Below are 13,402 nucleotides of genomic sequence, written 5' to 3'. Positions count from 1 at the left end.
GGCCACAAGGAATTTTGTGTATGTTAATAATAATTTGTAAAATATTGAGATTGGCTTGTCTGAAATGATACTGTAGTCTTAGGCCCTCCATGCCATCATCCGCAGTGAGGAAAAGCCACAACACTGAATCAGCTCTGGAAATAAGTGAGACAAAAGACTTCAAGTCCTGGGTCAGGTGGCAATCACAGGGCCCTCAGGATCACAGTTCTTCCATCTCTACTGCAATGCTCCATAATCCTGTTGCAGCCCCAGAGGAAAAGCTACTGGTTTTAAAGAGCTTGGACTCTGTTAAGGTTGAGCTAAAGCCTGAGGCAGAGACACTGGGGAGTTCTAATCGGAACTTCACTCCACATTGTGTGGCAGCCTCGGGCAGGTCATTTAACCTCCACGCTTGCTCATATTTTCTCATTCACTGAGAGGATTGTAATGACCTCCCTCCAGAGCTCGTGGGAAGGAATAATGGACTAGGGGGTGTTTGCAAAGCCCTCTGAGTGTATTCATTCAGCTGGTACAGTGTCCAGCTTTTTCACTTTGATGCCTTTGTTTGCATTTCTAGAATGACAAACCTCAAATGCTGGTCATAAAAATCACTCCTAGCAAAACTTTCTAACTGCTTCAGTGGGGACTGACCTTCCTGGAGGTTCACTTCTGAGTGGGGAGCATCCTGTCCCCTGCCAGTTCAGCCAACTCTGCTCCCAAGTTCCGAGAAGAAGATAGAAACGCACCTCTCATCTCAAAGAGTATATGATTGGTTAGCCTGATATTTTGCAAGACTTCTAGAGTATTCATAACTGAGCACGAATAATGTTAAGAACATGGTTAGCGTGGTATTCCTTTATAAAGTGTGTGCATTTCTCTGTGTAAGTGTGTGTATAAGTGTGTGCATTGTTCTACTTACATGCACTCACCTGTGCTTGACCCACACTAGTGTTGATGTAGAATTCAGCACTTGTTGGTTCCCTTGCCCCCCAGAATATCCCAAGCACACAGTGGGCATTAGAAGGAAACGTAGGTTATTTTGCAGATTCCATATAGCAACTGGAGCATGGAGTTTGGTACAAAATGCTCACATCACTTGGCAAAGATATTAAAAATCTCATGAGAGGGTTCTTTTTCCTAAGTCAGTTTTTCTTCTTCTAAATCACTCCCCTCTTTCCTCTCCTAGGTCACCCTGAACCTCATGTTTGCTTTCTTCCCTCTTTATTGCAAATGATCCCTCTTCCTACCGTAAGGGCCGTTAAGTCAGCCCCACTTCCATTTCACAGGGATTTTCATTGAATCCCTTTCTCATAAAGTAAATGATAATTTTTCTTTTGCTTATATAAGGGAGTTATAAATTAAGATTTATATAAAAAAATGTGATAATTGTTCTGACTTCAAGATTTTTCGAGTAATTAAGGCCTTTTACATGAATCAATTACATTCTTCCTTAGCGTCTAAGTATGTTGTGGTAGGTGAGAACTCTATGATGTCCATTAAGATCTCCATTCCCTAATGCACACACCTTGTATGTTTGCCTACATTTGATTGTAGGAGAAATTTGTGACTATAATCAGGCATTTTTATTGTGATTCCTTAAAGTGCATTGTAGGCCAGTAAGAATCAACTTGTATCTGACTCTCAGGTTTTGAAGACTGAATCCCACAGGAATAGATTTTTTATCTTTCTCCATGGACTGCTGGTGGATTTGAACCACCTGAGAAGTGCAGCCTCGGGCTTTGCAGGGCAGTTGTCTCTGGACTATGGCACCACACTCTCTACTGTGATTATATCATGTTTTTGTCATAGGGATTTTGTGTATGTAATCAAAGGTGAATTCATCAAAGGGGAAATGAGCTGAGTACGATTAATATAGTTGTATGAGTTCCATAAGTCTGAGTCTCAAAGTCAGAAAGCCAGGAATTAGAAACACAAGTAGTCATGTGGAGGATGCCAGGTGATAATACCTGAGTGGCTTCTGACATCTGGGAACAGTCCCCAGTTCACAGTGTCAAAAAACTGAACTCTGCCCCTGACAGTGTGAGTTTGAAAGTGGACCACAAACTGCAGAGAAGGGTGCCGTCTAGCTGAACTCTTACTTTCTACTTTGTAAAATCAAAAGCAGAAAGGTTAGATGTGCCTATACCTCAAGCCTAGAGGAAGATCATAAATGGATGTTAATTTAGGCTGCTCGATCTGTCATTTGTAACAATTAATATATGCACTTTATTCTGAGCTTGTTTACTGTTCAGTTTAGGTGTTAACATATGAAAGAGTGGTGGTGTACAACATATTTTTCCTGTTTTTAACACACTGTGTACTCTTTGACAAAATTTTAAGAAAACATGACACACCCATGTTAATGCTCAACTGCTTATTAACATTTGCTTAAAAAATGTATAATCATTTAAATAGCCAATCCTGGAGATTATGGGGTGAAAAATGGCTCTCCTTCAGCCATCTAAATTATAGTTAACTCATTGGGCTAACTACCTCCTTTCTCACAACCAGGATCCTCTGTAGCAATTGGCTGGGTTGTAACTTCCACTTTGTTAAGCAAGTTGTTTTTCTACTGGGTCTTGTGGTTGGTTGGTTTGTTTTCTTTATTTCCCCAGCTATATACCTTACGACGGGTCTGCAATTTCAAGCTTTTGCATCCCTCACTTGAGCCAAGTCAAGGCCATTGGCTCTGTTGGTACTCTGAGATACTTTTGGGTTGATTAACTTTTACAAGCCCAAATCCAAAACTCCCTACTAAATGAAGCCAATAAAATAACTTTTGAGATTCTTCATCAACCTTGTCCTTTAAAATCACCTGCTATATTTACTCTCTTCTTTGCTAAAGGGGTTTTGAAAAGGGTCTGTGTGCTGACATCTCTTTTCCAGAGAGAGAAAATTTTAGAAGCAATTGGTGTATAGAAGATTAAATTATTTTAATGTATTTAAACTATGATGGGCTTGTTGTGATTTCCGTGTGATGCAAAAAATAACTCAAGAGGCTCAGATGGGGGAGATGGTTGAGAAAAGGGGCATGTGGTGCAGTCTTTCCTGAAGATGTCATACTGTAATTCCTAGACCATGAGCACTGAACATGCTCCAGTGACTTCTCCTTAATCACAGGAGAAGATCCAGCATCTTTGTGGATCACTCTGGGTTCTCATCCCATCCTGCCTGGTCTAACCCCTGCCCCATGCAGGTCTGTGATCTGCCTTTACTCACTTGCCTGCAGCTCCCTGCAGTTTCTTGAGCCCCTCTGGACAACTTTCCTGCAGCCTCTCCCCCAGTTCTATCCATCTAGCGATTCTTATATTTATCTTTCAAGACTCTACTCAGATGTCCCCTCCACAAAACTTTCCCTGACCTCATGAAGTAATAGGCTTTTTCTCGGACATTTATGACTATTTTTTTCCTTTTTTTTTTTTCTGTGCTAAGCACATTATACGAGTTATCTCACCTAATACTCTCAACAGCCCAATGAGATGGATGTTTCCCTCATTTTTATAGAGGATGAAGCCAGGGCTTAAGGAGGTTAAGTTACCTGCCCACGTATTTATAGCTACTAAACCAGGATTTAAGCCCAGGGCTGTTTTAATCTGAAACCCATGCTTAAAATGTCAAGATGCTTCTTGTTCGTACTCTCTTCAATTTAAAATTGATTTGTTATATAAAATTCAAATTACCGTTTCACATGCAATGAGAGTAAAGAGAGTGATATCAGAACAGACATATGTGCATAATTATATATATCTCGGATAATAATACATACTACTGTTGTTACTTTTGTTGTTGTGTACTGTAAAGTCAGAACCAACTCACAGAAGACCCTCCAGTGCATTTTCAGAGATAGTTATTCACATAGGAGAAACTTGCCCAACTTTCTCATGTGGACAGACTTGTGGATTTGAACTGCAGGGTTACAGTAATAAATAACAGTAATAAAATAATAACAAAATAATAACAGTAATAAAATAATAATATTTTAAAGCAATAGCAGAATCTTGTGTTAGCCCCTAGTAAACAAATCCACCTTGGTCCTTACCCTCACAACACTTCTACTTTGTGAGAAATGCTGTTATACTAAAGGGAATCACATTACCATGCAGATCTGGTGTGAAAGTAAAGAATAGAAAGCACCTGGTATAATGCAATCATGATTCATAAAGTACTTTGTGATTAAAGAAAAAAAACCTCTCAGTGGGGTAGTTTGACCCAACTGTGGCTTCATCAATGTAATCAAGCACAAAACCATTTTGAGAATCACATTGGTCTGCTGTTATTGTTGTTGTTGTTAGGTGTCATTGAGTAGAGTGCAACTCATAGCAACACTATGAACAAAAGGTCTGAAACCAGTCCTGTCCTGTACCATCCTCACCACTGCCTGACACAAAAGAGCCCATTGCAGCAGTCATCATGTCAGTCTACCTGATTGAGGGTCTTCCTCTCCTTTATTGATCCTCCACCCTTCCCAACATCATGTCTCTCTCCAGGGAATAGCACCTCCTAGCAACATGTCCAAAGTATGTGAGGCAAAGTCTCTTCATTCTTACCTCCAAAGAGCACTCTGGCTGCACCCTCTCCAAGACACATCTGTTTGGTTTCTTGGCTGTTCATGGAATGTTCAGTGCTCTTCTCCAACACCACAGCTCAAAAGCATCTGTTATTTTTCCGTCATCCATATTCATTGTCCAGGTCTCGGATACATGGCTAGTAATTGGAAAGATCATGGTCTAAATCAGATTCACCTTAGTCCTCAAACTGACATCACTACTCCTCAATAATTTGGAAAGGTCCCTAAGTGCAGATTTTCCCTTTGTAATGTGTCTCCTTATTTCCTGACTGCTATTACCAAGGTTGTTAATTGTGAATCCAAGCAACATAAAGCTGTTGACAGTTTCCGTCTCCTCTCCATCCATCATAACACTGCCTATTGATTCGGTGTTAAGAATCTTTGTTTTCTTGGTATTGAGAAGCAATCCATACTCTAGGCTGCATTCCTTGGTCTTCTGTTGTACGTAAGGACAAAGTGAGTCAGAACCTGTTTAACAACACATAACAGCAACCAGTCCTAGAACTTTGTGCAGTGTTTACATTCAGTAAAGGATAACCACTGTTATTATCAATCAACTGCTCCTACAACCTGCAGGACAGTTGAGCTGAGTCTCAGTGCAGTTTCTACCTTTCAGTTTCTGTTACCATTTGACTCCTATTAACAGCCTCACATGAGCTATTCTCAGCCTCTGCTCTACCCTTTCCCCGCTCCTCCTTTTTGGAATCCCAACCATTTCTACCACCCATTTTCTTAGACCTCTTATTTCTCCAAGGACCAGATCAGCTGTTGTTCTTCAAATCAAAGCATACAAGCAATTTTAGGATTGCGATGGCAATGCTAATTTTGGTTTTAGTATCCTAGACTTTACTGCGCCAATCTGTAATTGATAATCTTTAGAATTTAGTATCTAAACAACTCACATTAACCCATTATTATACAGTTTTGGATATTATTTTAAAATACGGTTGTTCTATATGCTTTCCTGATAGTTTATATTTGCGATCTGGGTTTCTCCTGGAACACCAGTGTGGGTGTTGGCAGCTACACATACTTGAATGCTCCTGTTGGTGATTTTCTAGGCTGGTTTTACTGAAATTTGTAGCTTTTGCACCCTCTGACCCTCAGACTGCACCATTTATTCCTTGGCCCCTGTGTACTATATATTTTATCTGAAACAGAAGTTCCACCTCTTTTGCAAAAATTAGCTCATGAGGTTTTTTTGTGTTTTGTTTTGTTTTTTTTTGTTTGTTTGTTTTTTTTAACCCACCTTTCTTATAAATTACTAAGGCAGCCTGGCAGAGGCAAGGCCAGAGGAACTAACTCCTCACGTAATGGTGCTCCTGGCCCAGCACCTGGCCCGCCACCCCGGTGGCGGGAGCCTCAGCTTCTGGAAGCCATTGCCCACTTCCTAGTTGTCCAGGAAGCCCAGCTCAACAGCAAGGCTGTACAGAAGCTGGTTCTGCCCTTTGGGCCTCTGAACTACTTGCCTCTGGATCAGCAATTTATGCCCTGTCTGGAGAGGATCTTGGCTCGTGAAGCAGGTATGGCAGTCCTAGCTACTGTCAATATCTTGATGTCACTGTGCCAGCTGCAGTGCCTGCCCTTCCGAGCCCTGCGCTTTGTCTTCTCACCAAGTTTCATCAACCACATCAGTGGTACACCTCACGCTCTGATTGTGCGTAGCTACCTCTCTCTGATCGACACAGCTGTGGAGCTGGAGCTCCCAGGATACTGGGGTCCCCGCCTTCCCCAGAAGCAGCAAGTGCCCATCTTACCCCAGCCACTCACCACTGATCGTGCCCGCTGCAAGTACAGTCACAAGGATATAGTAGCTGAGGGGCTGCGACAACTTCTGGGAGAGGAAAAGTACTGGCAGGACCTGACTGTGCCTCCAGGCTACTGCACAGACTTCCTGCTGTGTGTAAGCAGTAATGGTGCTGTGCTTCCTGTGAGGACCCAGGACCCTTTCCTACCATACCCACCAAGATCCTGTCCTCAAGGCTGGGCTGCCTTGAACACCACCACCGGAGACCCTATTCAGAGGGTGGTGCTCATGCTGCAGGAATGCTGGCATTTCTGCTGGGACGGGAGGGTCCTGCTCGGCTCTCGGGCCCTGAGAGAGCGGCACCTTGTAAAACTTCTTTGAGTAAATGTAGGTGGGGATCAGATGGAACATGGGTAAGTTAAGGGTAAGCTTGCATTTGCTGTGTCATAGTTAAGGTTATTATCCCCCCCATCCCCCCACCCCCAGGCACATGGGGAAATTCAACAGCTATAACTCTGTTCAGTGGAACAAGCTGAGTATTTTGGAGCAAGAAAGGAGTGGACTCAGATCCTAGTTCAGCCTCGTAGGTACTTTGGGACCTTGAGAAGTCAGCTGATCTCGCAGTCTTTGTTTTTCCATCAAACAAATAGGAATGACTATGCCTACATACCAGAGTTGGAGGGTTAAAGAAAATAATATGAGAAAACTCTAAGATCAGGCCTGATACTGAGTCACGTTGATACTGAGTTAAAATGAACTCATGGCTAACCCTCCATTGGTTTTCTAAGACTATAAATATTACAGGAGGAGAGTGCCCATCTTTCTTTTGTGGATCAAATGTTGGATTTGAACTGCGAGAGAAGTGTGGTGTTTGAGTAAGCTCAACTGCTGTGGGCTATGCCGCCAGAGCTGTCTGGCATACAGCAGGTGTTACATAAGATTACTCTCCAGTCCCAAGATGTTTAGTCTCTCTCACACAACATTTTAAAAATTATTGATGCTTATACCTAGAAACTTTGAAAATAGCTTGTCGCCCACATCTAAGCCTATTGTATTATCATCTTTAGAAGTATATTATTTTGCTATTCTTTCTTCATAGAAGGAAAACTTGATAAAATACATCTGTGAGTTAGAGTTGTTTTTGTTATTTCCTACCTGACAGCTAGAAAGAACAGTCTGAAAATTACTTTTCTCTCTTTACTTTCAATCTTCAAGACCTGATCAATTTTTATGTTCCCTAGAACATACAGGAGAATGTCATGTGTTCCCAGGTAGTCTGATGGAACGTTTCCTCCATCTTCGTGAATTTTGTTTGCCCTTTTAATGTGACTTGGGGAAAATGAATGTGAAAAGTTCTATCAGGTAGGGTCAGGTTAGCACCTGCCTCAGCCGCATTTTTACTTGGTGAGACTCTGATGTTGTGATCTTTCATTTCTCCATCTGCAAAGTGGTCGCAGCAACTCTCAGTCTACCGAATGGACAAGCTGTGTATGTAATTGTTGTATTTATATGCTTTCAGATTGGAACAAACTCATAGCTGACCCTTCAACAAATTTTCAGAGTTTATAAGTTAAGTGAGATGAAATTGTTTATCTTTCTCTGTCAGAATAGCTATTGGATTTGAACTATGCGCTTTTGGTTTCACAGTGCAACTCCTCACAACGTTGTTGTTGTTGTTGTTGTTAGGTGCCATCAAGTTGAGTACAACTCATAGCAACACTATCAACCAAAGATCTGAACCTACTTCTGTCTTGCACAACTCTCACACTTCCTGACACACAAGAGCCCATTGTAGCAGTCACCATGTCAATCCACATGGTTGAGGGTCTTCCTCCCTTTCACTGACCCTCCATCATTCCCCACATCATGTCCTTCTTCAAGGAATAGCACCTCCTAGCAGTATGTTCAAACTATGTAAGGTAAAGCCTCATCATTCTTGCTTCCAAAGGTCACTCAGGCTGTACCCTCTACAAGACATATTTGTTCATTTTCTTGGCTGCTAATGGGATGTTCAGTGCTCATCTCTAACACCACAGATCAAAGGCATCAATTCTTTGTCTATCATCTTTATTCATTTTCCAGGTCTCAGATGTATAGCTAGTAATTGAAAATACTATGGTCTGAATCAGACACACCTTGTCCTCAAACTGATAGCTCTATTCCTCAATAATTTGTAAAGTTCCCTAAATGCAGATTTTCCCAGTGCAATGTGTCTCCTTAGTTCCTGACTGCTGGTAGCATGAGAGTTAATTATAGGTCCAAGCAAGATGAACTGTTGGCAAGTTTCAATCTCTTCTCCATCCATCATGACCCTGCCTACTCACCCAGTATTAAGAATTTTTGTTTTCTTGATATTGAGACACAGTCCATACTGAAGACTATATTCCTTGACCTTCTACAACCAGTACTTCAAGTCCTCCTCATTTTTAGCAAGCAAGGTTTTATCAACTGTGTAATGCAGGTTATTGATGAGTCACAATATATGAACTCTTTTATAGAGTTCATCTTCTAAGATAATTTGCTCAGCATATAGATTGAACAGGTCCAGAGACAGAATACATCTCTGACTCACTCCATTCCCAGTTCCAGACCATGCAATGCTCCCCTGTTCTGTGTGTACAGAAGTCTTCAAATCCAGGTATATGTTCCTCATGATTACAATCAAGTGCTCTGGGATTCCTGTTCTTCTCAGTGTCAGCCACAACTTGTCATGATCCACATGGTCAAACACCTTTGCAAAGACAATAAAGCACAAATAGACATTCTTCTGGTATTCCTTATTTTCAGCCAAAATTCACCTGACATCAGTAATTATATTCCTGGTGCCATGGCCTCTTCTAAATCCCACTTGATTTACAGGTAATTCTCTATCTATGTACTGTTTCAGCTATTTTTGAATAATCATCAGCAGTATTTTGCTTGCATGTAATATCAAAGATATTGTTCAATAATTTTCACATTCAGTTGGATCATCCTTCTGGGAATAGGAAAAAAATATTGACCTTTTCCAATCTGTTGGCCAGCCAGCCATCCTCCAAATATCCTGGCATAGTCTGGTGAGTGCATCCAAGGCTGTATCTGTTAACTGAAACAAGTCAATTGGTTTCACATTGATTCCTGGGGCATTATTTTTTGCTCATGCCTTCAATGCAGGTTCCACTTCATCTTTCATTACCATTGGCTCCTGTTCATATGGTACATCTTGAAATTTTTCAATGTCAATTATTTCTGGTCCAGTGACTCTCTGTATTACCTCCATATTCTTTTGATGCTTTCTGGGTCATTCAATATATTGCCCATAAGATACTTCAACATTGCAACATGAGGTTTAAATTGTTTTTCAATTTCTTTCAATTTGGAAAATGTAGAGCAAGTTCTTCCCTTTTTATTCTCCAATTCTAGCTCTCTGCACATTCCATTATAATACTTTGATTTGTCCTCCTGAGCTGCCCTTTGAAACTGTCTTTTCACCTCTTTCTCTTTGACATATTTTCCGTTAGGTTAGGCTTCTTGACATTCCAGAGCAATCTTCAGAGTCTCTCCTGACATCCATTTTGATTTTTTCTTTCTCTTCTGTTTTTGTAATGACCTTTTACATTCTTCATGGATGATATCTTTGATATCATCCCACAACTCATCGGGTCTTCTATCATTGGTGTTCAAGGCCTCAAACCCTGCTTTAAAACTGTAGTTCTATGAATACAAGCAATGAATTATATATTTGTTTTATATCTATGCTTGTAAATTGGAAAATGGCATTGTCTTAGAAGTAACAATAAAAGATAAGCTTTTTTGTGGATATTCTTATGTCTCATAAATTTGCTAATCTGTGTCAAAGAATCTTAACGTTTCTTTCATTCAGTGCTGTGAAGTTGCAACTGACTGTTAGGGATCATGTCACATTATTTTTCCCTTTTACTAATGTGAAAGAAACAGTCGCAGAGAAATTATTTTGCCCAACTTTTCATAGGTGGTAAACAGGGGAACTAATGTTTATAAAGACAAGTCTTCCTCTAGAGACCAAGCAGTAACAACTATACACAGAAAACCTCTTTCTTGGATTTTATTCATTCTTTCATTTTGTTGCTCTTAGGTGCTACCAAGTTTGCTCCAAGTCATACTAACCCTGCATACACGACAGAAAACCCTGTTCACACGCACCATCTTCACCATCTCTGCTGTGCTTAAATCCATGTTTGTTTCGATAGTTCCTTCCTTGAGGGTCTTTCTATCATTATCTGACTCCCTACTTAAGGAACATGGTGTCTTTCCACATGGACTGGCACATCTCGAAACTTGGACAAAGTACATGAGATAAAGCCTCATCATCTCTCTTCTAAGAAGTATTCTAGCTGTATTTCTTCCAAGACAGATTTGTTTGTTCTTTTGGCAGTCTATAGTGTATTCAATATTATATTCAATATTTTAACCTTAGTTGAAAAGTATCAATTCCTTTTCAGCAATACTTGTTCATTGTTCAGATTTCATGTACATATGAAGTAATTGAAGCTATCATGACTTGGGTCAGGTGCACCTAGTCCTTGCAATATGCAATATTGCAAGTCCTTTCCAATGCAAGATACCATTTGATTTATTGATTACTGCTTCTATTGCTATTGATTGTGAATCCAAGTAAAATGAAATCTTTGAAAATCAGTCTTGTCTCCATTAATTGTTGTTAGGTTTTGGTGGCTTGTTTATGGGTTGCTTTTTTTCTCTTCTTAATTTTATTGTGTAATTCATTAAAAGTTATAGATAATTGTGAGGATTTGGAGGCTTATTTTTTATTTTAGTGTGTAATTCATATTAAAAATTTATATTTTTTAGCTTCACTAGATAAATGTTTCTTCATCTAGCAAATATTTATTAATCAGCTTCTAAGGAACCCTGAGGTCCAAGAGCTTTGAGCAAAGCTTAGCACAAGTCTGAGAGTCAGGCCTTGTACCCAAGGGTTGGGCCTTGTACCAAAAGAAAATGGGAGATGCAAGGTATAAAATAATTTCTTCTGTTGTTGCTATCTAGGAATTGTTGCATTGAGAATTGATAGGATACTGATGGAAATGTTTCAAATGACAAATGTAGCCCTAGATGTGCTCACTGGTATAACCAGGAAATTTGGAGGACAGATGCCTGTCTGATTAAGTGGAAGAGATCATGTTTGTGCCCATTTCTAAGAAAGGTGGTCCAACAGAATGTGGAAATTATTCAGTAATATCATTAATATCACATGCAAGGAAAATACTGCTGAAGATCATTCAAAAATTGCTAGAACAGTATGTAGACAGAACTGCCAAATGTTTAAGCTGGATTTAGAAGAGGCCATGACACTTGGAATATCATTGCTCATGTCAGATGGATCCTGACTGAAAGCAAGGAATATCAGAAGAATGCCTATATGTGCATTATTGACTAGGCACAGACATTTGACTCTGTGGATTATAACATATTATGGCTAACACTGTAAAGAATGTCAAGTCCAGAGCACTCAGTTGTGCTCATGCAAAATCTATACCTAGACTAAGAGGCTGTTGTGTTAACACAAGAGAACACTGCATAGTTTAAAGAACATAGGTGTGTCAGGACTGCATTCTTTCTCCATACCTATTTTACCTGTATGTAGAGCAAATTATTAGAGAAATTGGACTCTGTGAAGAAAAATGTGGCATCAGGATTGGAGGAAGGTTCATTAATAACTTTCATTATGCAAATAAAACAACCTTCCTTGCTGAAAGTGAGGAAGACTTGAAGTACCTGCTGCAGAAGGCTAAACATTACAACATTCAATATAGATTGCATCTCAGTGTCAATAAATAAAAAATCCATGTCATTGTACTGATAGACAACATCCTGATGGATAGAAGAATTGAGATTGTCAGTAACTTCAAAGTTGGATCTACAGTCCATACACTTGGTACCATGGTCAGGAGATGAAGAGAGATATTGCATTGGGAAAGTCTATATTGCAGAATCTCTCCAAATAATGATGTGAATTTGAGGACTATTGTGCACCTGGTTGAAGCCTCGACTTTTCATTTGAGAGCTAGACAACTATTTAGGATGACCGAAGAATTGATGTCTTTGAAATGTAGTGTTGGAGAAGAGTGCTGAAGATCCCATGGATTGCCATAAGAACATACAGATGTTTTTCGCAGACGGTACAGCCAGAGTGCTCCTTGGAGGCAAAGTTGATGAAGCTTCGTCTCATGTACTTTAAACATTTTGCTCGGAGAGATTATTCCTTAAAGAGGGATATCATGATGGTACGGTGGAAGGGTGGCAAAAAAGAGGAAGACCCTCAACCAGGTCACTTAACACAATGACTGTGTCAGTGGGCTTGAGTGTGTCAGAGATTGAGAGTGTGACATGAATGCAATAGGACAGTATTCAGATAGTTTTTTTCACAGGGTTTCTCTGAATTGTGCTCATGTCGACATCAACCTACCAAGAAGCAACAGCCCTGATGTTGTATGTAGTATGTAACATGTTGAAATGCTAACCAAAATCTAATGGCCACTTCAGAGGAGAAATACGAAGTCTCCTCCCACAGCGATCTGCAGCCTCAGGAATGCGGTGGAGGGTCTCTGTGATAAGAAATCATGTCAATGACAACGGGGTTTGTTATTAACCAGGTTATGGGATCACAGGAGGTAACCAGAGCCAATCAGTAAAGCATGATTCTTATGCTCATAGAGTTTATAACCTGATGGGATAAACAAATCAAAATAAACAAAATTCCAGATGAACAGAAAAAGAAAATCACTGGATATTGTAATAAATACATATAACTAAAACCAGCAAGTTCTGAGATGAAGAACAGAGATTCAGAGGTAAGGAGTCTATTTGGTTAGATATTCAAGGCAAGTTTCTTGGAGAGTGTTATATTTAAGCTATGGCTCCATAAACTAAAAGACGGTTGTAGCCAGCACATAAGAAATACTGTTAAGCTGGATGTAGAGTACAAGGCACACCAAACCTAGCATTCTTCTTTACTCCAAAAAGGCATTACACCCTTCACACTCAGCTGGGTAGAACAGAGTAAGGGAGGAATCCTTTCTCCTAGTTAAGACAACTTCAGTAGCATTTACCTGACTCTTGATCCTCTGGACGTG

At 40.1% G+C, this 13,402-nt stretch overlaps 1 protein-coding gene and 1 pseudogene across 2 annotated transcripts in view; both read left to right on the top strand.

Annotated features, from left to right (window-relative positions):
• Nucleotides 1-6,674, top strand: part of LOC102854325 — a 74,485-nt pseudogene extending 67,811 nt beyond the window's left edge. Inside the window, exon 2 of the transcript XR_438944.1 lies at nucleotides 5,816-6,674. The product of XR_438944.1 is annotated as a fas-activated serine/threonine kinase-like (transcript). The remainder of the gene's footprint in view (nucleotides 1-5,815) is intronic.
• LOC102855540 (delta-sarcoglycan-like) overlaps nucleotides 1-13,402 on the top strand; it is a gene marked incomplete at its 3' end in the record, with an annotated part of 449,465 nt that overhangs the window by 90,964 nt on the left and 345,099 nt on the right. The gene's annotated exons all lie outside the window — the stretch shown is intronic.

Source organism: Elephantulus edwardii, unplaced genomic scaffold (assembly GCF_000299155.1).
Source record: "Elephantulus edwardii isolate Elephantulus edwardi_28Jun2011 unplaced genomic scaffold, EleEdw1.0 scaffold00149, whole genome shotgun sequence".
Classification (NCBI taxonomy): domain Eukaryota; kingdom Metazoa; phylum Chordata; class Mammalia; order Macroscelidea; family Macroscelididae; genus Elephantulus; species Elephantulus edwardii.
This window is presented reverse-complemented; position numbering and strand designations above follow the sequence as displayed.